This window comes from Furipterus horrens, unplaced genomic scaffold, assembly GCF_987537825.1.
Source record: "Furipterus horrens unplaced genomic scaffold, mFurHor1.1.pri manual_scaffold_12, whole genome shotgun sequence".
Lineage (NCBI taxonomy): Eukaryota > Metazoa > Chordata > Mammalia > Chiroptera > Furipteridae > Furipterus > Furipterus horrens.
The window spans coordinates 18,888,636-18,896,198 of record NW_028327182.1 but is presented as its reverse complement, the minus strand read 5'-3'; positions in this window follow the sequence as shown (position 1 = coordinate 18,896,198).

Here is a 7,563-nt window from a genome sequence, read left to right as displayed (position 1 = left end):
AGCAAAGTCCCCGCCGCATAATGTGATTGTATTTGTTTTTGCAACGTTTTTTTAGATCCTTCAGTGACTGGATAATGGAGGGCAATAAGTTTTAAGACTGGCGCTGATAATTATTAAAGGAAGAGAAGCAAATCAAATGCAGGTCCATTTATTTAAAGCAAAGGATCTGCAAAACACATTAAATCATCAAACATAAGGAGTATATCTTACATTAAAACTTTCTGCTCCAACTACAGTCCCTTTTTAATTTCTTATTATAGGCTATCCCCTCCCTAAAGAAGACAAGGATCGTGGCACACTTTACGTATCAAATGCTCCCTCTCCTTCTGTTAAAGATTTTATTTCACCATTTTAAAAAACAGAAACTTGTACTTATTTTTTTAAACCAGTCAGTACTTATTTACTTTTAGCCGTTGTGGGGTGGGGGGGGGGGGTGGAGTGGGAAGGGTGGTTATGAAGTAGTTCAGTCCAGCAGGGGAGAAATATTTTATTACTGACCCTGTTTAGTATTGCCAATGCATGTGATAAAATAAAAAACAAACCAACATTTACTCAGGTTTATTACTTCCCTGAGTGCTTGAATTTGTAACCCAGGAGCGACAGGTGGTCATTCTCTGCCACGTGGTCTGGAAAGCAGAATGAGGTGCTCTGTGATGAGAAAGCAGAACAGCAAAACAGATGCAGAAAGGCCCTACAGAAGGGTAGGAACCAGAGGTCCCAGCCCTGGTTCTCCTTTGTTCCCAAGGCCTGGAGGTGTCACAGCAACTGTGTTTTTTCCTTGTTTGCTGAAGTTATTTTGAATGTTTTCTTTTGTTGCAACCAAAACTCCTTACCACTGCAGACTTGACCTGGAAAAGCTCCTCCTTGGGTGTCAAATGATTTTTCCTTCTAACTGAAAGGCAGTCATGGAATTTGGTCTCACTTGTGTCCTGTGTCTGGAGTTGGGGTGGGGATGGCACCTCCATACCTGCCATTAACCGTGGGCAGTTCTGCCCAGTAGTAGAGGTGGTGGTTGCTGGCTGGGCCTGGTTCCAATGGAGCCCCAGGAAAATAGGCATGACAGGTGCCCCCTTTTGACAGATTTCCTGCCTTTCAAGCTGACAGATGAATCACAGATCTTAACTGTGAGAAAGACACATGAAGTTCTTTCCTGAGGGGACAGGTGGATCTCTGAAGAGCAGTTGAGTTGGAGAGGAACAGAGCTTTTAGTTTTACCCTTAGTCATTCCTTTGAACCTTACATGGGAAGGGCCTTGTAGATATAAAGTGGTCTTTCTCACTCTTTGACCGCTTTTTCTTTCTCCCCAATTTCACTCCTTTTTCTAAAGCTTCCTTCTCTCAGCTCCCCAGCCTGGTGTTACCCCACAGGAGAAGGGACTCTTGCCAACTTGAGAGCCCCAAGTCTCCATTGCTCAGTCAAAGCGGCTCCAGATCAGGAGGGAGATGTGCATCTGGGCTGTGGCCTAGGTTTTGATCCTGGTTCTGCCTGTGCAGGATATGCAAGCTTGGACAAGTTCCAAATTTTTTGTGCTTCAGTTTCCTCATCTGTAAAATAACAATAACCCATGGAGTTGTCATGAGAATTAATTGAGTTGACATATGTTAAGCAGGCGTATAGCGACATTGCTGTTGTTACTCTTGGTTCTAACTCTGTAAGGGCACTCATTGCTACTTGGCATCTTGCCTCAGCCATCCCACATCTCCCTTCTTAGTTACTCCAGCACACACCTCCCTCTCTGTAAAATTAGGCTAACCAAACCATTTCAGTTTAGGCCATCTCTTTGGATTTTAACATTATCTAAAATTAGGTTGTAAGCTCCTCAAAGAAGTGTGTTTTGAGACTCAGACAAGAACCTTTACCAACTCTTCCGAAGACCACAGTGGTGACTTTGGAATGAGTCTTCCCAGGAGCAGTGTTTTTCAAGTACCTCCTGACCTATTACCTGAATTATATTCCTAAACCACAGGTCTCTCTCTCTCTCAAAAAAAAAAAAAAAAAATCCAAACATTGCTGATAAAATCCAAACTGTTGAGAACAAGATTCTAGGCCAATACTGTTCATTAGAAATATATGCAAGCCGTATATGTAATTTAAAATTTTCTAGAGGCCACATTAAAAATAAAAGAAAAAATGAACAGGCGACATTAATATTAGTCATAATATAAGTATATACTTAGTATATCCAAGATATTATAATTTAAATATGTAAGTAAAATTTAAAATTATTAAGATATTGTAATGTTTTTGTCTTTTAGCACTAAGTCTTTGCAAAACCTTGGGCTAGTTATTTATCTCTGTGTGATTCAGTTGCCTGATTTGCAAAAGGAAAATAATGGTTCATAGGTCTGTAGAAGATGAAATGTGCTACTGAAAGATTAGCATAGACTCAGTGGCTTAAAACAACACAAATAGCCCTGGGTGGTGTGGTTCAGTGGACTGAGTGCCGGCCTGCAGACTGAAAATTCACCAGGCCGGTTTCCGGTCCCGGCACACGCCTCCGTCTTGGGCCAGGTCCCCAGTTGGGGGCACCAGATCGATGTTTCTCTCCCTATTCTTCTCTGTCCCTTCCCCTCTCTTTAAAAATAAATAAGTAAAATCCTTAAAAACACACACACAAATATATTATTGTACAGTTTTGGAAGTCTGAAGTCTAAAATGAGCTAAAATCAAGGTATTGCCTGACTTCGCTGCATTAGCACTCTTGTGTTTACATTGGGCCTATTAGGTTAATTCAGGGAAGTCTCCCCATCCCTAGGTCTGTACCCTTCATCACATCTACAAAGTCCTTTTTGACATGTAAGGCAACAAATTCATATATCCTGGGATGAGGACATGAGTGTATTTGGAGCCTGTTATTCTGCCTGCCACACCCATAAATTGGCACAGTGCTTGGCCACCATCAGCCCTCAACAATTGTTATCTCTTACTATCAGAAAAAACCCTGATTATAGTTCTCAATACCTTTGTATTACATAAATATTTCTGTATTTGTGCTCTGTGAATGTGACATCTCTAGCACCTGACACACTGTGCTGCACATGTTTACTCACTGACTTATGCAGTCACCTTCTATGTGCAAGTCATGGTTACTAAGCAACTGGGAATATAGTTCCCAGTCTCATGAGCCTGTACTGTCAAGTGTGGCTATAGAACAGGTGCTCAACTGTTTGTTAAATGAATTAGTGAAGCACAACAGCTTTCTTATACTTCTGAGGAACACATCAATGCCTTAGTCCTCACTACACTTTCTCTCTGGAATACTCTTGCCCACTTTTGTTTGTCAAAACTTCCTTCAAGACTAGACTCAAATACTTGCAATTATTTTTATTTTTAGGAAATGGACATAGTAAACTTTAACTGAACATGTTTCTTGCTTGCTTTGTTAGCTAAGAAACTTATCGCGAAGGTGATGGCCTGTTCTCTAGCAACAATGTAAGACTGTGTGGTTCTTTACTGGACACTCGTCTCTCACCTCGGCTATTCTTTTCTTTCATAATTTCTCATTTTGTAACTCCGTCCAGTATCTATCTTTTTCTAAGCTACCTTATGTCATTTGTGAAATGAAGCACCTGTTGTGTTGGTCAGTTAGGTCCTGTAGGACGCAGATGCCATGATAAAGTTAGAGGTGCAAGAAATCTGGTGGAGGTTGTGCCTGACAGAGGTCAGGGGTGTGGGAGCAGGAGGAAGCCCTCAGACTGCCATGTGGGGTCAGCATCTAGTAAAGGACAGGGAGAAGGAACGTTTCCAGGAAAGAATGCTTCCTTGGGCAGAAGTGGCCAGCTCTGGCACGCTGGCCATGCTCTGGCGCTGTCTGGGGCTGCCCAGGAAGTGTGGCTCAGATCAAGTGCTGTGGTGTCTCCCACAGGTGCTGCAGCTGGAAGCTGTCAGCTGCCTGCCTTACTCCGGGTAGGGTCTCCCACGAAGGGAGAGGAGGGCAGATCTGAGCCGGGCCTCCACATCTGTATGGCATACTTCTTTAGGTCAACACTATCTTGCTCCTTTGCAAACTTGTCCCCATTACAAGTGCCCAGTTACCATTTCATAAGTTAGCTCTTTTCATAGAACCAGTTGGTAACAGCATGATGTGGAAGGAAGAGTTTATATTGGAGAGACAGAAAAGATCTGATGCACATGCCAGGGTTTTTTTGTTGTTGTTTTCAGCTAAATCTAGATTAGTTAGAATCTAATGCTGGTTATTTAACTTCTGTGAGCCTTTAAAGCCATCTGCTAAAATGATTAATAATGTTTTACCCTACAGTTGCTGGGAGGATTAAATATAATGCCTATAATTCAGTTATGTGCCATTTAGGAGGTGTTAAATAAGTGTTCTTTCCTTTAGTCTTCACTTTTGAATCATACTGGATCATGTGATACAGCACTATTGTAAATAGTGAATACTTTCTCATTTGATCTAGATTAGGTATTGGGTTGGCCAAAAAAAAATTTTTTTTTTCCGTAAGATGCCTCTAATAGTGCTTAGCTTTAACTTCATTTGAAACAAAGTCTGTCAGATTGTATTGTGACAGCTGTCATATCAGCGTACATTTTTTAAAAATCTTATCAAAATTGGTGAATTTTTGTGTAGCCATTTTAATATCAAAGATGGAAGAAAATAAGCAACATTTTTGGCATATTATGCTTTATTCTTTCAAGAAAGGTAAAAATGCAACTGAAATGCAAAAAATAAAGATTTGTGTAGCGTATGGAAAAGGATCGAATGTGCCAAAAAAGGTTTGCAAAGTTTCGTGCTGGAGATTGCTTGCTGGATGATGCTCCATGGTTGGATAGACCAGTTGAAGTTGATAGCAATGAAACACAGACATTGAGAAAAATCAATGTTATACCCCATGGGAGATAGCCAACATACTCAAAATATCCAAGACAATAAAGTTACCGGTGAAATGAAAAATGTGTCTTTTTCTTTACAGAAAAACTAAATGAACTTTTTGGCGAACCTGATATTGTTTCTAAGAAATGGTGACTGAAAAAGGGTGAGTGCCTGGCTTAAGTTCGCACAGCCATGACAGAGACAGAGTTGGGATTTGAACTAGAGTCTTTGGTTTCAATTTCAGCATTCTTTATGGAGTATTGCCAGTTTTCAGGGAAATGAGCTATGATGTTTCATTACACAGACAATGTAAGAAACACATGTAACAGGTGTACAGGTGGAATTCAGTGATGAGAGCACAGTGAGAGATGTGGGGGCTGAAAAATCTAAAGACAGCAAATTAGTAACCATTGTGAATGAAGAGGGAATAAAGAGTACTGCATATACTTTTCAAATAAACTTATTGATAGAATAAGGCAGTTTTAACCCTAAACAATCTAGCCAGAAAACTGCTTAAGAAACATGGCTTTTCCTCGGCCTGAAACTATAACAGGAAATGAAAAAATCCCTCCAGATTCCCTAACACTATTATGATTCTGCTTTCTGTTTCCTGCCTAGTAAATTACACACAGCGTTTGAAAACGGCCTTTCTGCACTAACCAAGTGTGTGCCCAAACCATCTCCCTTCTGTGCTGTCATATCTTATTCCTAAAATATTTAAGTTTTCTGGATTTGAGATGCTTGGGACATAATTAGGAATAGCTTCCTTATAAATGAAGGTAAGTAAATCAGTGTGAGTATAGATTATAGAGCTTTGCTGCTTTTCCCCCTCTCATACTGCAATACTAACTTGAGGTGGCTCATGCTAGTCAAGACATCTGATAGTTTCCCATTTCCTTTCTTTAACATTCCAATTCACACTGGAGCTGATCAATTTGCTGGCAAAATTGATGCATACAAAATGGCACTCTTTACAGTGACTAAGTGCCCACGACAGAGCCTACCTTCGTGGCATTCTCCAGGTCGGTTTCATTTCTGTGGCCTGCGAGTGTAGGTCAACTATACTTACAGTGGCCTCACTGCATTCTCCCTTTGTTTGCCAGGGGTAGACCTAGGAACAGCGTCTGTCTCTGCACGGACTTCGCATATTCTGGAAACATGTAAAGCCAGTCGGAAGCCTGTGCCCTCCATTTTCTCCCCTAAGCCCGGGCATGGAACGTCTGAGTCTACTGTGACAGGCAGGGGCTGGGAAAGTGGGTGAGGCACAGATTCCGTAGGAGGTCCTGGGAGGTAGAAGCTGGGCTGGAGAGGTTGTTCTGATACCTGTCACCCAAAATCTTCATGGCAGAACAACATGTTCTAAAAAACAAGGCTGTTGCCCTCAAGGTTGAGGAACCTCTTTTGAACATAGGTAGAGTCCCAACAGGCCCCTTGTCAAAAGTAAAAACGTGAGAGGATATAAACATGTCAATACTTTCAGGACCCTTTTCAGCATAAGGTATCAGGGTTTTTTCATGAAGTATTAACCCAAGGTATTCTAGAGGTTGGAACTCAACAGGTCCTGCCTGCAAGCCTTTCAGCTCGGCCTGGGACCACCACGCATGCTCTGAGTAACAAATGACTCTTGCTTTCACACCGGGCAATTAAAAATGGCTTGCAACTTGAAGGCACCTTTACACGCTACAAAGGAAATTTGCATAATCTTCCTTTGAGACATTTTAAAAGAAAGTGTTATCAGTCCTTTTGCAGTGACGGTTCAGATGTATCTTATTTAGACAAAGGGGGACCTTCTGACTGTTTCCAAGTCCTTCCTTGCTCAGCAAGCCCAGTTGCTCGAACAGTGGCTCCACAAGTCATACCATGAAGGGATCAGAGTCTTCATGATCTTCAGATTTTTTTTTTTAATAGTAAGGTCTCCAATACTAGGAAAATTAGCTACTCACTGTTCTATCATTTTCTAGAATTGTCTACTCACATACTGTTTTTTTTTTTTGTCATGCCTTTCTCTACTTCTCTGCCCCTTGAAATGTTATTTACTCTTCAAGATGCAGCTCTAACGACCTTTTAGCTACACCCTTCCCAACATAAAGAAAAAAGCTTTAACAATTATCTTTCCTAAATCCTGAAACATTTGATTTAGACATTTTAATGAAATTTATTAGACTATTCTCTAAATAGTTATTTGTGCTCATGTTGGATCTTTTTATTTTAAGGTCCTTCAAGGCACAGATTATTTTAAATTTCTCACAAATGCTTAACAAATATTGATAATGGCTATTGTTAAATTAATTTATATATTTCTAACAGAAGGAATTTAGGATAAAATCCATCAAAACATTAGTCATTCTTGTGAAGTAAATATAACCTGATTTCATGATGAGTCATAAATAAACAATTTGGCAACTTCATGGGTTAACTGTTAAACTACCAAAACATACTGTATTCTGTAATAAATAACGACTAGTGATTTTGTTGATTAAGTTATAAAATTTTAAAAGTACCAATTAATAAGGTAGAGATTGGTCAATTTCTTAAATGTTTCCCTCTGTGTTTAGCACATGTCTGTTTAATATGTGTAGCTTCTACCCAGTAATTAAGATTCCGTCATTGTACTTCATCGCTGCTCTTATTTTTCCTAACAGTTCTACAGGTGATGATGGTGTTGTGTTTGTATCTTTCCAAGGAAAACTGGATGGAGTTTCAGACTTTTAAAGATATTTAAATTTTGCTTCTCA